The 20,362-nt window shown below is 39.3% G+C and overlaps 1 protein-coding gene and 1 long non-coding RNA gene across 2 annotated transcripts in view; one reads left to right on the plus strand and one right to left on the minus strand.

The window, feature by feature from the left end:
* The first annotated feature begins 266 nt into the window (after window positions 1–266).
* SMPD3 (sphingomyelin phosphodiesterase 3) overlaps window positions 267–20,362 on the plus strand; it is a 102,052-nt gene continuing 81,956 nt past the window's right edge. The window contains exon 1 of the mRNA XM_053952635.1: window positions 267–333. The gene's annotated coding sequence lies outside the window, so the exon portion shown is untranslated. The remainder of the gene's footprint in view (window positions 334–20,362) is intronic.
* Window positions 6,403–11,288, minus strand: LOC128793455 (uncharacterized). Its single transcript, XR_008432810.1, has 4 exons — window positions 11,011–11,288; window positions 7,895–7,977; window positions 7,703–7,765; window positions 6,403–6,569 (listed from the first exon to the last, which is right to left on the minus strand). It is a non-coding gene; the product is annotated as an uncharacterized LOC128793455 (long non-coding RNA).

Below are 20,362 nucleotides of genomic sequence, written 5' to 3' on the forward strand. Positions count from 1 at the left end.
CCGCCCGGGCCGGGGCCCCGCGGAGCGCTGCGGGGCGGGGCGGGGCGGCCGCAGCGCGGCGGGCGGAGCGCGGCCCCCCCCGCGCCCAGGGGCGGGAGCGCGGCGCCGGCCCCGCCCGTGGCGCTCCGTGGAGCTGTTCAGCGCCCAGGTGCTGAGTCTCCCCGCGGCTTACGGAGGCTCCGGCGGCGTTCCCTTCTCACCGCTCCCCGGCGCGGCCATGGCCCCGGCGCTCAGCCGCCTCCGCCAGGCGTTCTGAGCGCCCGCCCGCCCGCCGCGCCCCGGCGTGGATGCAGCAGCTCCAGGCGCCCCTGGCTCCGCGGGGGAAGGCGGCAGGTAAAGCTTTTCCCTCCCCGCCCATCCGCATTACATCTCCGCCCGCCCTCCGCTCGGAGCTGCCGGCTCGGGGGGCTCTTGCCGAGCCGAGAGGCTGCCGGAGGCGCGAGTTGTGTGCAGGGAGCGAGCTCCGCGAGGCGGACCGCGGGGAACAAAGCGGTGCGATCCAGATGCCTTTGAGTAGTTTCGTTATTTTAGTTTCCGAGGAGTGGGGAAGGGAAGAGCGGGATGACTGATTAACTGCAAATATATGTACTTACTTAGATGTAGGGGGAAAATACCCCTACGTATATTAATTTGCTCATGGAATCACATTCCTATTCTTATGGTTCAGCAGGGGGAAAAAATGTGTTTGTCATACAGGTAAGATAGTGCTATAGTCAAGACTGCAAAATGGTTTCCTTGAGTACCCTCCTTAACTGTAATGCTTGTAGATTTTGCACTGCAATGATTTCTTACTTCTTTCTGTGTGGATTACCAGCCCCACTGAAGAGCTAGGACAAGCAGCAGAAGGTCAGAGTAGCAGCCACAGTGTTTCTGTGACAAGGTGTCAGAAAAAGAGAGGAAAAATTTCCACTGTATTTAAGGCCAAATGGCAAGTTGCATCCTACATGAAGTCATTTAGAGCCAAGCATTGTGCTGTTATGCCTGATGCTTCAGGCTTCCTCTTAGCACTGGGTGATGAATAGGGAATTGAGCAAGCATATTAACCATGCATAATCAAGCAGCAAGTGTTCTTCACTTCTTGTATGCGTAGTACCTTCTGTCACAGGATCATTGAGTATTCCTGAGCTATAAAAGACTGTTTCACCCTAAACTGAGTAGGATGCAGCTGCACCCTTTTTGTGTTGTTGGAAAGACAGGTTAACTTACCCTTCTGAGAGTTGCATGGGAAGGGGAATCCTGGCAAAACAGAAACTCAGCACTTTTCTCAGGTGTAGATGGTGAGAAAAGTTTAACCCAGGAGACTGCATGGAGTCAGAGCAGGAACTTCTACAGTTTCTGTGCTGATTTTCAAACGAAACTGAAGAACCAAACTAATATTAAAAAATTGCTTCCTTTAGAAAATCAAATGCAGTCTAATTAGGATATTCTTAGCACTTTGCCTTAACTTACTTCTGCCCTGTATCTAGAATTTCTTTGTGTATTAAGCATCTCGTGCTCCCCATGTTACTGTATCATTGTCCGAAGAAAAGAGCCAGAAAAACAATTGCAGGCAGCAGTAAGGTAAGTAAAAGCAAAATCGTGGGACTCACATAAATTCCCATAATATTAAAGGTTCTCCAGTCTGGACAGAAACATAGTCCTTCTTATTTTCATTGACTTGGCTTTCTTCTTTTTCTTTTTTTAATTTTTGGTACTAATTATTAGGATTCAGGTATGTAATTGATTTCTAAGATAGTGTGCATTCAATTTGTCTTATAGCGGCTGCAGATTGACAGATTTTGTGCTTTACTGTAATAAAAAGAAGTTGAATAGATTGAATGCAGTCTGACAGTCATCTCACATCCAAAAGCTCTCCTTCCAATATGCACCTTGGACATGCAGGGACATAACATCTGGCTTTTAACAGTAGCCTTTTAGGGATCAATTGAGTTAATAATTAAAATAGTGCTTTACTGTAAAATTAAAAATCAATTTGTGCACATGACTGTGTGCAAGGCAAGCTTCTCCTCACACCAGCAGAATTAGATTTCCTGACACAGCTCCTCCCTACCTCTGCCTTTTAGTCTAAGAGCCATCGAAGCCTCAGAGCACGTGATCACTATGTGTGATTTAAGCGATGCTATTGAATTTTTTCCACAGGGAACAATTACTATAGAGTGACAAGTCAACCATTTTGATCTTAACAGATCCAGCTCTGTTTAGTGATGGTAACCATAGCATACTCTGCTTAACCCAGTCTGATTTTCTCACTACAGCAGTTTGCTTCTAATTTAAAAGGACACTGTTAAACCTTAATATAGGTTCTCATTTTTGGGTAGGAATAAGTGGCTTTATAACAGAAGGATGTTGTAGACATTTCAGCTCTATGTTTGCAGTTGCTGCTGCCTGCAACAGCCCTCAAGAAGCCACTAAAATATGAGAAAAGCTAAACAGCATGCTCTGACCACACCCCTACATTGCCATAATTCATAAACCGAGACTCTGTGCTTGCTGCCACATTCATATTTCTACCTGGTCAGTTAGGACAAAGACAAAGCTGCTTTGTCCTAATGAAGCCAGTGCAGCATGCTTTTAATAGAGCAAACAATCTGGGCTTCCCAAAATATATTAAAAAGGACTCTTGTGTTTCCCAACATTGTTTATGCTAAAGGCTATTGCAAATAGAATATTTCTGCTAATTACTTGTATGTCAGCTTGGGCAATAAACAATCAATATTTTACTGATGTAGGATCCACTGCAACTTTCTGTGTCCAGTTATCATGCATTCAGCACAGTAAATTAAATCTCAAGTTGCAATTTCTTTGTGGAATGTTTATTTTAACTTCCAAAGGGGACTGCTGAAGTCATGGAAATGTTTCCATTACACTTCAGTAAAAGTCGGTTTTTCAAAAAGACTTGCACAGAAACCTGACCTGGATGTATTTTTACTCTTAGAGCCACTGTTCTGATCACACTATACAGCAACACATTAAGGGTAAGGGTTTTTTAAGGATTAAAAAAATTCTTATAAGGACAATCTGTATAAAAATGCTATAGTTAATAATCAACATGTGCTATAGAAAACCAGAGACTTTTTAACTGCTGTCTGAGAGAGAATGACAGGACACATACCTTTATATGGTATGGAGAATCAAAGTACTCTGTATTACCAAAACATCTTTTTAATATTGTCCCCTAGGTATGGCTGAGATGGCTTATGTATTTTCTACAATTCTAAAAACAGAAAAAATGATTTTATGTATTGTGTAGTGCCAATTTTCTACTTGAATTTTAGCAATTCTTGGCATTAAACATAACTAGATTTTATTTATCCCCATAAATGCCTGTAAATTGTTGTATGATACTCCCAAGTCTACTCTTTAAAAAAGGCATTTAAATGCACATTGCAATAAGCAATTATGTACTGCTTCATTTTAGAAGAAAGGGCCTGCTAACTAAAAAGGAGCAATCCCAGTGACCTGCTTCAAGTATCAAGTAATGTTTTCAGTGATTTTTGAAGGTATAGCTTGTAAGTATTTGTAGTGTCTAAGCATTTGTTTTAAGTTCTACACAACACTCCGTAACAGAAGAAAATTGTAGCTGCACTCTAGGCATTATTGCTATACTCACGTACTTTTATGTCTCATGGGTCAAAGCCACTCTAAAATCTGGGGAAATGTTAGACTATGATTGAATTGTGACATTGTTGTAAAAATGGACAATCCATAATTTGAGCTGACAGCACAATGCTGACAAGATTTGCAGAAATACTCACTTCCATTTTATTTTGTCTTGAACAAGTAGTTTCTGAGGAATGGGCAGTTTGGAGACAGTATTTATGTAGAATTGCAATGAATACAAGATTTTCCTCCTTGTGTAAGTTCTACTCAGCTTTGTTTCTAGTGCTTGGGATGGGGGCAAGAAGAGGAAAACTATGGGACAGAGGTCAAGCCCTGCACATGCAGTTGTACTTATCCACTGGGAAGTCACCAGATTTTGGTGATTCCTGAGTTGGTCATGCACATACTGCCCTTTGAGGGCTCTGCTGTCAGCCACTCAGCTTTTACTCTAAAAGGAGGCAGAATGCTGGCATACCTTAAAGAAGTGACCAGCAAACATCCTCTTGAGTCAAAGAAGGCGTAAGCAATTTTATGATTGTAGAAAATTTAAGTGAATATGAGGGAAACTGAGAAATCTCTCAGTCTTGAATCTTATGCTGCAAGTTTGAGGTTTAACAAGCATATTTAAAGAACAGAAAGCTCACTCTGTGTGAGCTGACCCCAGTCTCCTCAGTGGGAGTAAGTGCCTGGCAGAATGCCTGCTTCTCTGTCAGAGATGATTATTCTCTCTGGCCTAATACTTGATTGCATTCTTCACTCACCCGTTATTTTACAGAGCAGAGGTGATAGGCCTGGACTAGCACCTGTTTGCAAGCACTGCACGAAACATTTTGTTCTGTTATTTTTCAAATTTCTTCTTTTGCTTTTTTTGGGATGTGTCTGAGGCTGTGTCTGCTATCAAAGAATTACACTTGGGGTTTTTTTAGATCTCATGCTGCTTGTCCTCAAAAAATGCAACTTGACAAAATTTGCAAATACAGACATCTGAGGTATTCCACATGAAACATACAGGACCCAATTATTGAAAATTTCTGAAACAAACAGAATTTCCATTAGTTTCCATTTAAGATGGTAAATTATAAAAGAAGAGTAATCTATATACAACCAATATTCCACCCACAAGAAGTTTATCCTCTGCCTGTCCACTTACCTTTGTGCCAGCATAAAAGGATTATTCTTGCTACATTTGCAATAGAGAGTTGCTCTGGTGACATGGTTTGCTATCTTTGCTTTGGAAGTGCATTAAAACTTCAGCATCACTAATACAAAGCAGAGAAACATTAAAATGGCATCCTAAAAGTATGGGAAATTATTTTTAAAGATGCCCTTTGTTAACATGATTCACACAGCATCTGTTGAAACTTGCACTTTGGAAAGTAGTGCGTGACCTATGACACAGCTCAACTACAGAATAAAAACAAGATTTAACAATTCAGTTCAGTTTTGAGATAATTAAAAATGCATATTCTTCATATAATAAGAGGATGTTTACTCTAGAAATATGTTACCAGGGAACAGGTTACAATTAAACAACATAGGCTGAAAAATTCAGATTTAAAAATTAACTACATCAGTGCTTAGACTTCTATCACTGTCTTATGGGGAAAAAACCACAAGATGAACTATGAGTTCAGAGCAAACTGCAGAGAGATGTTCTGGGCTCTGTTCTGGGTAGCTGATTGCTGTCTCAAGGAGTACAGTTAAGGAAAAAAGTTTAACGTGGGTTTACTGTACAATCACACCCCCACCTCCACTCCCTTGTCTTCTAAAAGGCATCAACTTGAACAGCATTCTATTACTGTTACATAATTTCAAAGTTTAACCACATATATCTGCTTAACTCTGAAAGCTGAGTTAATAAATGCAAGACAAGTGTTTTCTCTGAGGTACTTAAGACTTCTGTTAACTACTGTTCCTCAATCTATTTCAGTATTAACAATAGCAAAAATACCTTTAAAGTGACAAGCCATATCTGCCACTCAAAAGTACACAAGCTTCAATATATTTTAAAACTGACTCAAGTAAAAGAGAGATGATAACTGGATTCCATCTGTCCCTCTTGACTATTTCTAAATGAGTTAACATTGATTAACAGTTTTGCTTTAACACAGGGTTTTGGTGATTTTTTTAGCTCTTTTTCACCTATACTGTGCTCCAAGCACAGTAGAAGCTTTTCAGTTTTAAGCAGGATGCTTCAATCTTTTCTCTGCCAAAAGAGTTAAGTAGTCATTTTATTCCTTTCACTTACTCCAAACATTGGTACAGCCATGGTGGAAAAAGGGGTAAAATTCCACAGATTCCTCTGCAAAGAGGCTAGCAGGAAAATTCATGATCAGCAAGCTGTGAAACTTTGTTTTCTTACTTTACTAAGGAATTACTGCCTGGAGAAAAAGTAGAGTTTAACCCTTTCTGGGAAGAGATAATACCTAAGGAAAGTAAGTAGCTATCTGTTGAGGGGCTGTACTTTTCTGTACAGGCTACTCCATCCCTCCCATCTTGCTAAGCAGAACTGTCATTGAAAACAATGAGAAATTCTGTCTCAATGAGAAATGAAAAGTGAAAACACATCAGAATTATAAGTGTGCCCTGAAACACTTCAAATCTCACAGACTAGAAGAAAAGATCTGTGAAGCGGATCTAGTGTAGCAGATCTAGTCAGAGGATAGAGAGCAGTTGGTGTTCTCTTGTTGCCATGAGTGAGAGAAAAGGATAAAATCCCTCTTGGAATTCCTTAGTGCCCCTTTGAGAGAGAGAGAGAGGGAAGAAGAGACCCTGACAATATGAATTCCTGAGCAGGTGGATACAGACACTGCTGGCACAGGCTGGAGATGGGGATCCTTGCTGGTCCCAGAGGATGCACCTACCACCCCCTTTTCATTCAGGTCTCTCATTCTCCTCATGACTTAATGCTTTTAACTATGACTTCTCACACTGTTTTTTCTTGCACAAACAAGTTTCAAATGTCACACCTAAGAGGAGGAAAAGGATTTTTAGTTTGTTTAGTTATTGTAAATAAATACATCCATTATGCCCATTCACTCCTTCACCTGGTGGTCTGCCAGCAGCTACCTACAATTCTTCAAAAGGGCTCCAGAAAACAGCCACAAAGTTTTCCTCCATACAATCTCAGTTTCAAATGAATGTATACTTCCCATAGAAGCTAGGAAAATCCTGACAGATGGAAGAACCAGTAAACAGCTTCAGTCCAGGAATGGCTTCATATTAACTCTATGTCAGGCAGAGATTACAGCTCTAATTTCATAATCTGCCTCTGAAGAGCCACTTCTGACAACACTGCAAGGCCCAGCTCCAGATTTCTCCACTCAGAACTTACCTATAGAGTCTTTAGATTTGTGCCACAGCTGTTTTTACAGAATATATAAAGTCACTTAATTTAGCTTCTTACCAAAGCTTCTTACTTACATTATAGGTGAATGGAACAGCATGCCATGCCCTGTTTTAAAATGTATGAAAAAGAATAGTAACCTCTACACAGTGATGTTCCTATTACTTTAGGATGTTGCAATGAGCATTTCTTGACAACTGGGTGTGACTTGCTCGCATAGTTTTGATAAAATGTAAATTTATTTAATTATAATACAGTGTAAAAACTATGATAAAACTAAAGCCACGATAGAGAGATTTTATTAGCCTAATATAAAAATTGAGTTTTTATTCACTTCACACTTCTTTAACTATAGTAGTGGAAATTCCAGCTGGTGTGTTAGCTGGTGTGTTAGGAATTCTCTTTGGTAACTGAGATTATTTAAAGCATGAAATCTTGGAATTTTGTGAGGCCTAACTTTTTTTTTAAGAGGGAATTAATTGCGATTTCTTTTAGTTAATAGCATGCTAAGTAGTAGCTAGCTCCTTCTAGCCTAGCATGTAAGTAGATTTTGTTTGCTCTTAAAATACCCTTCCAATCACATTCTGGTGAATAGTTTTATTCTTCTGAAACCAGTTTACAACTTATTTCAAGCAGAGTAAATTATCATAGGCAGTGTGTTCACCTAACAACATGACATTCCTTAATGTTCATGGTTTGAACCCAGACTACAGAGCATATCCTGGTAACAAGAAGTGAAAATAAGTTGTAGCTCACCAGTTTCCTCTGCAGCTTTCTTGGATTTGGATACTTGCTCTTCTTAGCCTAAGACATCTGTAGCTTCACATAATGAGAGAAAAAGTGTATTAGTTACCAGTTCACTGTTGAAGATTTCTGGACAGTTGCAAATTTCTTTGTCTCTGCTGGTTATATTTAATCATATGACTTGCCATGATCACACCTGAGTACCTCACTTAAAAAGGTTTTGGAGACAATCTCTGCTGTCACCTTCTTACTGGAAGTCACACTCTGGAGTTAGGGAGTTGATATGCCTGGGACAAAGACAGAAAAGAAATTCATTTACTCTCACTGTCTTGTATGTTGCTGTCTTGAATGTTTTCGCTTTCTGTGCACAAAGGAAAAAAAGGCCTGAGCAATGGCAGAAAAACATTGCGTAACTCGGTAAAACTTTTCTGTACCACTGGAATTACTTATTACACTGCCATAAATTCTGTTATCAGTGTAGTAATACAGCTTTGACTTTCTGTTAAGCCCAGAAGAGATGAATGTATTATAAACACACTTCTACCAGCATAAGAGCATCACACTATGAGAAGACCTGTCTCAGTGGCAATGTTTAGTTTGGAAGCAGACCTTTTTCAGATGGACAGCCCCTCATGAGAGGCATTAAATGACAGGTCTAAATTTATCCTGGAGGTTGTAAGTACAGTGGGGAAATAAAATCCATCTCACTAATTATTAGTTACTACTGTAAGCATACTCACATTTCTTTATTGTTGAGAAACATTAAGTGTGGAAGAAATCTAGAAGATTACAAACAATGACATCTAACATGCAAATCAACTGGGAGTTTTAATTTTCTGGGGCTTCTTTGTTGTGGACAGCTGCCAGCTGCAGATGCTTGGCTGACTAATTGGCACTAGCAATAAACAATATTTGAGTTTGTCCAGGAAAGGAGCAGAAGGTCTGAGAAAGGCTTATCAATATACATTAAAAAGAAGAAAAGCTGCTATGTCTCTATTGAATTATTATCTGAAAATTGCACTAAACCCAAGTAGTTGTTTATAAAGCTCTCAACACTATCTAACTGAATCTTAGCTATTGGAAGATTATAAAGCAAGTATAGTGTACAAAAATAAACTGCTACTATAATAAGGAATACTATACTCTCAGGGCTTCATAAAGTAATTTTGCATCCAAGCAAAATGGCTTACAAGCAAATGGAACTTCTCATCAAAAAGATTGTTTAGCAATATGCCAGCCCTTGAGCTACAAGAAAATCTATCCTCCTTGTAACACTGATACAGCGCAGAGAAGTTATTATCTAACTTATTGACAAAAGGTAACAATCTTACACTTCTCAGGAACTATTACCTGACTCGTGTAATATCTGAAAGTACTTAGATGCTTCTTGCAGTGATTGTAGATTTACTGTGCCACAACAAACAGAACTGGATTAGGCCTTCCTTGCATTCAGACATTCAATCCCCCAGACAGAATTCAGGGACAAGTTGTCAAATTGAACAAAATTACTCTAAAACTTTCAGGAAAAAAAGTGGAGTGATAGACAAACAACTTGCAAAGGAACCTGTAAAAAGGAGGATGCAGAAGAAAGCAACCATTAAGAGCCAAGGATGGGATCAAGAGGATTGAAATGTAGGATATTCATGTGCAGCAACAATTGTTTTAAAAGTTTCTGAATAAAAAATTAAGAGCTGATGGCATACTCACTAGGACTTACATCTAGTCTGAGAAGGAGAGCTGTTAAGATAGTGAGTGAGCCAGTATGACAGATGGCTGGTGAAGGAACTGACACTGCAAGAGCTGGAACATTCAGTAGGGAGGAAAAACAACAGCTATACCCATGAAGGGACTGCTGCCAAGCACGTAAGTGAAGTGAGCAGAATCACACAATTTCAACAGTTTCTATAAAAATGTCGATGATGTGCTGAACTGCAGGAAATGTATAGGGCCCCAAGCTGACAGTTCTGCATCAGCACAGAAGCAAATAGACAAAGGAAGAATTAAAAGGTCATTACCTGAAAAAACAGCAGCAAATAGCTCAGAGATGTGAAACTACACAAGTGAGTAAAAAGAGATTTTACAAGTGAGGAAATGCTCAATAAGCATAAACATTTAAGAGATAAATATATCACCTAGCATTCATTTGCAAGAACTACCTCTTGTACTCAATATGAAAAACAGTGTCAGAAACTAAGGATTATGACATCACCTCACCCTCCTCACCAGTTTAAATTTATCTACTACAAATAAAATAGTTTCCACAAAGCTAGCATTTCTCACAGCTACAGATTTACTATTAGTGACATTCCAGACATTCGTAACAGTCAACTCCAACACCTGCATCTTGAAACCCACTAAATATTTGCAGTCAAGTTTCCACATACTTTCAAATATTTTTAGTACAATCCACTTCTCTTTACACTGATTAAAAAAAAACAAACAAAACAAAACAAACAAACAAACAAACAAACCCAACAACAACAACAAAAAAACCCCCACAACAAAACCAAAAAAACTGAAAAATCTGCCCATAACATATTGTTGAAAATTGAGTGAATTCAATGCACAGGCTTTAGGGGTTGTAGGAAGAACAAGTTTGAGAACTGAACAGCTTTGCATGCACAAGGAGGTGTTGTGAGGTCTCAGGAAAACTGACCTTGAATTTTGATACCATCATGAGGAGAAATAGTTCTGACAAAAAAGGAGGTTTTCTAAACTTCCCAGATGAGCACCTTATTAAAAAACTTTCAGTTAGCCAAGTTGCCCTTTCTTATTACTTTTCTTTATTACTTTCCAGCCCATTACTGCTGCCAATCATTGAGAACAAGAAGAAAAGTGCATCCTGCTTTTGAGTTCTGTGGTGGTGTTTCTGTATTTAGCATTACCACACAGACACGCACTGAAGTACACACTGTTTTCATTAGTCGTGCAATGTATAATAAGTGTTTAAGCTGTACAGTTCAAGAAAAACAGCTCTGAAGACAGATCTCCAGAAATTCTCTAAGCACTGATGAGTCTATTACCACTACTATAGTAGAAAAATGACTATAGCATAGACAAGTAGAATATTAAAAAGCATGCCAAATTTCATATGGAATGTGATTATCTTTCTGGTATTTGGGAAATTAGATTACTTTTCAAGATGCAGAAAGATTTTAATATAGAGGCCAGGCAAACTAATTAAATAAACAGTATGTATGGGACGGCTCCAAAACATTATAGATCACACATTAATGCAAAAAGCCAATATAATTATGAAGAACTCAAGTCAGGCATCAATAAAGGTAGTAGGGCTTATTCATTATTATTAGTAAAGGCACCTTTTCCCTGGTTTAAGAGCTGTGTTGCTGAAAGTTTGTTGCATAGCGTTAGAAAGATACAGGTAAGGTAAAGGAGGCTATTCCTCAAGAGGGCACTGACACTTTATTCTGAGGCCAGCATTAACTTCGAACAAATACAACATTGAGATGAAGAAGATACAGATCACACTTGATCTAGAGGAGAACAGCGGCGGACGTTTCACCCTCCACCAGAGCACCCGGCTCCCGGGAAGCGGAGAATCTGTGAGCAGCGCCCCTCACGCACCGCCGCCTCAGCGCCCCGAGCGTCCCCGCCCTCACAGCCAGGCCCCGCCCCCGCCGCGAATAGCCAATCAGAGCGCGCTCATCTCCGTCCGCGCCGCCGGGCAGCCAATGAGAGCGCGCGCGGCGGGAAAGCGGGACCCGCGCGGCAGCGCGTGCGGGCGGGCGAGCGCGCGGTCAGCGGCTCCCTCGGGGCGGGCGCGGCGCCTCAGGAGCCCGCGCCGGCCGCTGTGGCGCTCCTCCGCTCGGGCGTGTCGCGGTAGCCTTGCAGAAGGAGGGAGAATGAGGGAAAAGCCTGGGGGAGCGCAGGAACAGCAGCAGCAGCCGCTGAGAGAGGCCGGTTAGCGGGAGGCGCGGCCGCCCCGTCCGGATGTCGTGGGTCGTCTCCTCGGAGCGCGACTTCTGCTCGTAAAGTTCTTGGTTCGCTTTCTTCAGCGTTGTCGTTGTGGAAATAAACGCTGCTATGCAGTATGAAGCAAAAAAAGTGTTTCAATGGCAATAATTTTATTAAGTAATTAAATATTTTATTAAGGAATTTGTTATTAAATAAGCATTGTTTTACTAGATATTTCTTTTTTTTCTGTCGGTGTGCAGATCCTCGCCCAGACTGTACCGAGCTGAAATCAAAGCCTGGTTACAGTTTCTCTTCAAGGGGAATGTGAGGTGAGGCTCAGGGCAGATGTGCCCATTTTCAGGGCATCTCACGAGGGACCAGCCCAGCACACAAAACAGGGAGTTAGACAGAAACAGCACCAAATGATAAGAAAGTCTTGCAGGACAATGTCTTCCCTCTAAAATTACTGAGAAATGATGGAAGCACATGGATCTTTCATCCTCTCCCTCTTAAGTGAGTGAACCTGTAAGTTGGGTAAGCACTCTAAATCCTCGAGGCTAGCCTGGCGTGGCTCTTCTGTAAGCCTCCATCAGGTTTTATTGAGGCTTTAGGATCTTGGGATCAAATTGATTAGCTATTCTGTGTTGTATTTGCTCAAGGGACAGGAAGGAAACATTAAATTACACCCACCTGAGGTTACTTGCTAATGAATAATGTAATTATACACACGGGTATTAGAAGGGTTTTACATTTAATCCCATATGTTTTTGTTTTCTCTTAAGAATCATCTATGTTTAGATAAGTTAGAATTAACATTGCGTCTTTGAAAAGTCTGTATTTGTGATGACAGTAAAAATAGTTTTTGTTAGGAAAATAACATGTTTAAATTATCAGGGCAGGTGGCAGAAGTAAAAAGCCAAGCACTTCATGCATATGTTCTAAAGGCAAGAGTTCCTTAACAGATGCACGGAGACTTCTCCTTATAGCTCTGATCACAGCAGAAAAATCATGGTTCTTTTTCTATATTGGCAGTTCAGAGAATTAATGGAAAGTGACTTTCTAGTGTAACAACTATGTGAATTGGTCAAACCTGTCATTTCAGTTTTACATTTGAACACAGAAGCATAAACAACTACTATAGTGCTAAATTCCAATATCCTCAAATAAACTCCAGTAACAGAACAACTTTTATTTGTGTCTTTGGGACAAAGCATTGTGCTGATGGCAGAGTTTTTGCCTTGGTATTCCATATTTTATATCAAAGTTCAAAGCTGGGAAACATTTTAAATGTGTAAATCAGGCTCATTTTGCACAACACTTTATTTTAGGAAATAAATTCTGGGGTGTATGTTAAAGCTAAGTGATACCATTCTAGCCCACGTAAATAGCAAATGGTTACATTCTCTTTCACAACTGTACAACTTTACAGTTGGATGAATATTCTGGTTTTGGTTTTTTTTTTTTTTTTCCCACGGTGTGTAAACTGGGATAGTTTACAGACATTGAACCTGATTTGGTTACAGGAAAAGTAAGGTGTGAGGGATTGCTACATTTTCCTTCAGGCCAGCTCGTTGTTCTGGCTGCTATCTACTGTCTATAGCAACACCTCAGGCTGATATCAGTGAGGAATTGGTAAAAGGAAGATATGCTCAGTGCTGGCTCAGAAAGACTAATATATAAATAATAGAGGCTAAATCCAAAAGTGGATGGTGCCAGTAAATGTGGTAGTAAGCTTTGTGATTACAAATAGACTTATTCAGTAGATTTACTCTGTGTGTTCTAGGTTGCCTCTTACTTTGTTCCTCCCCTGGTAGAAAAACAGTCAGGACTCCCTTTAGTGACTGCAGTGTTGGTTTAGAATATATGAAAATGGATTTTTAAGAGCTGGGAGCCAGGTTTTCAAGTACTTGGCATCTATAATTGGGGCAGATTTTCAAAAGAGGTAAGCACTGCCTGTTCTCAGCTCTTGTGAAGATTTGTCCATTTGGATTTTGTGCCTAACTGAACTGATTTGTTGAAAATCTGGTCTCTAGCTAAGCATGACATTCTTAGAATGCTGTGAGAGCAGTAATAACACTTCCAAGAAAAAAAAAAAGCTGTACAGCACCCCCCACTCAGTTCAGTACCCCAAAACTGCCACCCAGAGCACAGAGTATGAGTTAGGCAGGGTTGTAAGTTGGTATGTGTTGCCAAACAGTTCTCTAGGATTTCACAGTGAAAACAAGTGTGGTTTTGCTACTTCTGTTCTGGATGTGTTTATTTAAAGTAAAAGCTGCTGTAAAAAAGAAGCTATAAATGCTAGTTATAAGAGTGCAAAAATGTCCTATGTGTTTGGGAAGCCACAAGAGGAAAATGCTTTAATTAAAATGTACTGTAGCTGTTGTTAATAATTTTGTGAGTTCTGAGATAACAGCACTGCTTCTAGAGTTGTGCTGCCTTCTGACCTGGGGCCTGGGATAAACATTTTGATTGTCCATCACTGTAATCAATGGTGCAAATCCTACTGAATTTGATTTAACACTGTTGAGTCCTATATTAAAATAGTAGCAGCATGGACAAAATGAGTGTTTTGTGTTGAAAAAATGTTATTTAAATTGTTATTTAAATCAGCCATGGGCCATCTTTTTTACTGGCAGAGCTGTTACAAGGTGATAATATTGATTTATGTGGTTTTTCTGGCTAGTTATGTCACTTACTATTGCAGATTACTGCAGAAGATTTCTATTTCTGTTTTCAAATAATACCTTTTATTTGAAATTAATTTAATGTCCATTTCTGCAATGTTTTGGCCTTGTCTTTGGTCTCTTAATCACTGTCTGAGGAATGAATTATTAATTGTTGCAGCTGAAGAAACAAACCAATAATTTTCTGTGTCCTTTTGAGGGGAAAAGACAAAAAAAACCAAATCAGATATTTATTTTTGCACACACTGTACTACTTTTATTCTGTACTTGCACAGTTGAAATAAGGATCTTCAATAATCCAGGATAAGCAAACAATAATACTGTAATTTTCATGTAGGAAGTATGGGATCCCTGTCTACATGCTAGGATTGCATTTATAGAATAGTTGAGTGAACCTCTGACAAACAAATGAAAATAAACTGAAAATGACTACATTTGAGTTGATAACTCTCAGAGCAGTAAGATTCAGAGACATTCACATAGAGGTGAGAAGGGAAAAGAGATGAGCTGTTGTTGAGATGCCTGCTTTACAGACCTTTGAACTGGAGATTGAGGCATAATGCTATTTCTTGCCAATTGCCAATGCTAGCTGGAGTGAATTCTAGACTTTAAAAACATTAATAAATTAGAATAAGATGGTGATTGTAGAGATTGAGAAAACTTGCATGAAGGGAACTGCCCTTAAACAGTCACTGCTCTGAGTTCCATGTACAATCCTATTTTGCTTCCATTTTGTTTGGGTGGTTGAATGGAGTTTGTATTTTACTTGTTACTTAACTGTCATGTTGTGTCATTATTCTGCTTTGGTGTCAATTGCAAGCAAGTTTAATGTTAAAGATTTTGTCCAGACTTTGAGAAGTGTTCTTGTGTTCCTTGTTAGCCGTGGCCACAAAGTTCTGGAGTTTGTTGTCCCTGTACTGTTGCATATGTACACATCAATAAACACATGTAATGGGTCTTCTGAAGTCAGTGTGCTATATAGAGTCTATATTTACTGACATCAATTCCACATAGCAGTTGCTAATATTTCATCTCGTGGTTGGTATAGTTATAGAAGTAGAACTTGTACACTGAAATGGCAAAGCACAGCCTGTCCTACTCTGCAGTTCCCAAAGCTATTTTCCCAGGCACATGACTTGGTCACTGTGCTTTCTGTCAGTCCCTTATGGCATGTACATCGTGGTCACAGTGTAAATAAACAGCTTGGGAAAGGGTATGTTTTAAAAAAATTTTTTTTGCTAATTATTTAGTGTGTTTAGTCTGTGTTGAAAAAAATCTCAAGGCTAAAGAAGTCTCACAACACTCACAAACCTCATTTTGGACAAAGACTATTTGATGTGCTTATGATAAGATTAAGCATCCTTTCTCACACTTTTGGCGTAGGTGGATAACTTAGGTATGTTTTACATCTGTATCCCTTGAATGTCCTCCTGCAAATGAAAATTTGATTTGGTGAGGTTAGTACACTGAATTTGATTCAGCTTGCTCCTCACTGACAGTGTGAGCCCATTATGGCATCATTACTCTCCAATTACAGGCATGAAGGTGAGAAGTGACCTAGTAATGAAGGGTACACACCCAGAATGGTGTGGTGAGAATTTTACATAAGGCAAAAGGGAAAAAAATCTACTACAAAGATATCTTTCAAAAGGCTGTTTGTCATAAGTGACTACTTTGAAAGAGTCCCCAGAAGGGCTTGTGCTAAGCATTACTGTGCTCTTGCTGGGATGTGTCTCGGGTGCAGATATCTGCAATTTCTATAGTTCTGTGTACTGCATAGTACTTGTACAGAAACAAGGTCAAGCAGTTTGGGACTTTAATACTTATTTAACTTGTTAGAGTAATGTCTAAGCTACAGTTTAAAATAATATTGACTGAAATATTCTGCTTTAGTACTTAATGTTCTTTCAGTTTTGAAAAAAAAATGCTTTGTGTCAAATGTACTCTAGAAAACACAGATATTTACTAGCATTGTTATTTAATCAATTTAGTTGTATTCTGTGGTTTAAGATATTAAAAAGAACTTTGTCTGCCTTTCCAAAATGTCCTTTCTCTTGTGTGAGTAGAAGTTTGTGACAGTAACTGTTATGAGATCCTACAGGATACATTTTTAGAGAAACTGCACCTGCTGCAGGATCACTTTATTGGGACTGTTCTGAATATGCTGCAGTGAACTGAAGGCTGGAGAGGAAGCAGCAGGATAATAAGTGTCAATAGGAGGCAGAGTCCATCTAAGTTACATTGTATTGATTAGTTTCATACTACTTCACAGGGATGTGTATTTTCATTCTCGAATCAGAACAGACCCACAGAGGAGTGGTGGCCAGAGAAAATGGAATAAACTTGAGCGGCAGGGAAACTACTTCTGGTACAGCAAAAAGTGAAATCTAAGAAAACTGATAAAAGCAGAGACAAAAGCTGCACATTCTTTTCACAGGATGTATCTGAAAGTTGAGGTCTTCTGACAGAGGAAGGGATCCAGTGGAATATAAATAGTAAAGCTGTCAACTGGCAGAGCAGCAAGTAATAGTGAGTTTCATTTAGATTCTCTTCTTTTCCTTTTACCAGTTTATCTACAAGTAGTCACATAAAGATACCAAAGTAGTCAGCTGCACTGTGCTGTGCTGTGGTGCTGTGTAGTATTTCGGGGATGCAGACCCATGCTCAGTTTCAAGATTATTAAAATCAGTGCTGCTACACAGTTTTTAGCTGCATCAATGCCTTGGTTTAGTTAACTGTGCAGGGCTGCATGAGGTGCCAGTGACAAAAAATACCATAAAAACACGTATAGCAAAAGTGCAAACCAATCCTTTCTGGTAAAGGTTCACAGTGGCCAAGTCAAAAGTTCTGTGAACAGATGAAAAATGGTCTTGCACATAGTTTAGTTACTTCTTGCCATTTAGAATATTATTAAATTATGAAATGTCATCTTGCATTTAAATTTGTTCAGCTTTCTGCTCTGGTTTGCTTTCTGGAAAAAATCACTGAAGTTTTCTAGGTGCTATGGAGACAGTGCTGATGTCAGAAATGTTTTCAGTGGGGGCCTGGAAAAGGGAAGCAGATGGCTGCAGTTGCTGGTGAGCATGGCTGGCTGTTGGTGCATAACCAAGCAGTGGAGTGCAGTGCAGAATTGCTGAGCTGGCTCTGGATGGTGAGTCACACTGGCAGCAAGGTGGGAGAGCCTGCAGAGGCTGGGAGCTTTCCCCTGGTGCTGCAGTCACGTTGTGCCCCATGGTGTCCCCACGAGCACGGCCACACCACATGGCTGCACTGCCTTCAATTCATGCCAGCTCAGGTGCCTCTCATTTGCAGGTCTGGGCCAGATTACACTGCTTGTTCAACTCTGGGTTTTTTTATGTCCCAGGAAATGATGTATTTCTGGTACTTATGTTGTGCAGACCTTTATAGACCTTTATTTTCTAGGTGACTTCACAACTCATAGGGCTTTTATAAGACCTGATGACCCAGAGGTGAAGAGACAGTATAGAAGTGCCTCTGTTAATGAAATAAATTCTTGGGTTTTAAAAAGTGTTGAACTTTTGGTAATGTTAAATGCTGTTGCCTTAAAAAACGTAGCACAGTATCTTGCATTTAACTGGAGCAAAACCAGAAACAGTACCACCAAAAAAGCTTTCAAAATTTCAGACTTCTCCCACACTCTGAGAAGAACTTCCTCCTCTGTGAACCTTGAATCCAATTTTGTGCAGTTGACATCAGTGTAGGACTCTGCTGCTGAGGTCATTGGCTTGGCTCTGGAGTCAACCACGCTGTGTGGTTCTCCTGCTTGCCTCTTCAGCACATGAGTGATGGGACCTTGCCAGCTGATTAACTGGCTTATCTATTGTGTCACTTGCTTTTGGTTTTTATTCCGAAGTACAGATGAGCAAAGAGTCTTGGTGGTTTACTTTTCCAGCTTTCTAACAAGTCTCTTTTGTTTTACCTTTCCTTGTGTTTAGAAGAAGCTGCTTCTAAATATTTCTTGGGGTCACCTTTCTTCCTTTGAAGTCCTTTGAAACTCTTATTTGCTGTGAAAGCTGTAAAGACTTTACAGTGGTTAAACAGTGCTTATTGTGATGTTCACTTGGATTTTCCAGTGACTCTGTTCAGTTGTCTAAAAATAAAATGAAATATTCTGTAAGCTCTTCAGAACAGAGACTGGCATTTTGTACAAGCCTTTAACACAGCAGGGCCCAGAAATCCAGGCAAGGGTCTATAATACCACCTCAAGAGAGAAGAAAAAAAATGTTTCCAGGTATGAATTATTTTTTCATAGGAAGGTAAGTGTGGGGTGCCTTCAGGGATCATTTCTTCATAAGGAAATGTGCATTAATTCTAAGAATATGTAATGATTTTTAGTCAGGCTTACATATCTACAATGGAAAGATCAAGGTTTTTTTTTATTAATGGTATTTGGGGCACCAGTAGCATTTCTGTGAGCTCGAATGGTCTATGTGCCAAAAATTATTCTGCTGGAAACCTACAATTATTCTGTAAACTTCAAAATTGAGAATTCAAGATGAGAAGAGGCTGAGAATTTCTGCACTTGATGGGCTCAGGCTGAAAGCTGGAGAAAAAGCAGTTTGCCTTTTATGCCTTCTGTCAGCTACAACAATGCTAACCAAAGAAAGTGTCATCTCCCTAGAGTCTCTTTTCAGACAAATGTGCTACAGGGCAATAATGAATCTTAAAAGAAATTCATGATCAGAAAAAGCAGTGTTTTGCATATAAATGTTTCTAATGGAACTATAAGAATCAGTCTTTTGCTCTATTATTTTGAAAAATACCATGTGAATCCTTGTAGCTGTTAGTAATTCAACACACGGAAGGTGCTATATATTTTTATTTCTGTTATGTTCCTTATAAAATATTAAATACTCTTTTGGCCAAAATTAGTCCTAACTCTTTGAGACTGTTCAGAAATATTATTCATAACTTCAAAAGCTTAAGTTGCTAATGGGTGACTTGGATAAACGGTGATTAGCAGAGAGCAATTCCTACTTATCTCCTAGAGAGGAGTACTACAGGTAAGTAGATTAAAATTTGTAAGGAAATATATTTCTCCAGCATTGTTGACCTAATGAATTTTTTAAGAACAAAGTAATACTTTAAAGCCCCAAGTAAGTCACTTAGATTTTGAAAATTTTTCTCTTAATTTTTCTCTTTGTATCATTTGTGATTATTTTTAGGGCTTACACAGCACAGATTTACAGCTCATCTCTTTAACAATGAGGAGTAAACTCCCTGACTATATTTTAAGAGAATTAAGATCCCTATAATTTGCTGGAACCTTACAAGAAAAAAAAATCCTAGCTCCAAGTATGTTAGGAGTTGTTAATCGAAAGTCAATTAGATCAACATTAAATTAAAAAGAATGTTAGACTTTTTTCCTGTATTGCACGGGAAATTGATCACTGTTTTAATTGTCCATCTTCATGCCACATCCATCCCAAACTCTGCCCACAGAATGTGTGATCAGGAAAATGCAACTGTGCTGAGATTCCACTGCCACATGTGACTGAAACAAGTTTTGACACTTCTTGGAAATTTCATAAGCACATATATAAGCTGAATTCTGAAGTTTTTGGACCAAGAAAATATTTTAGTGTTTGTACAAGTTTTTCCAAATTCAGCTGTTGCAAAATGCTATTCTTAATACTTTTTAGTAAAGCAGGAATAAATGGTTGGCTGCATTTGGGTGTTCTTGTTTGTTGTAGTTCCTCCTCCTTGCAAAGAATATCTCCAGGGAATGACTATTACAGAATGATCTGACTGGAAAAATCTATGTTCCATTAAGACTTTGGTAGAAGCAGCAATCCAGTCTATTTAGCAAATAGAGACTTTATCCCATTGTCTTGTCATTGTTTGCCAGTGGTGTTGCCTGAATAAGTTATGATAAAACAAAGGGGATTTAAGTCCTAATAAGTGGACATAATGTCAATAGGTACTTTTCTGTGGTTCTGGAAAATATTGACAAGTGCTTTCATTTCTTCTTGGGTGTAACTGTGACCTGGTTGCATTGTGCATAATAGGTATTTTTGCCAGTTACAGTTTTTCACTGGAAAGAAACTTGTAA

The sequence above is a fragment of the Vidua chalybeata genome, chromosome 11 (assembly GCF_026979565.1).
Source record: "Vidua chalybeata isolate OUT-0048 chromosome 11, bVidCha1 merged haplotype, whole genome shotgun sequence".
Lineage (NCBI taxonomy): Eukaryota > Metazoa > Chordata > Aves > Passeriformes > Viduidae > Vidua > Vidua chalybeata.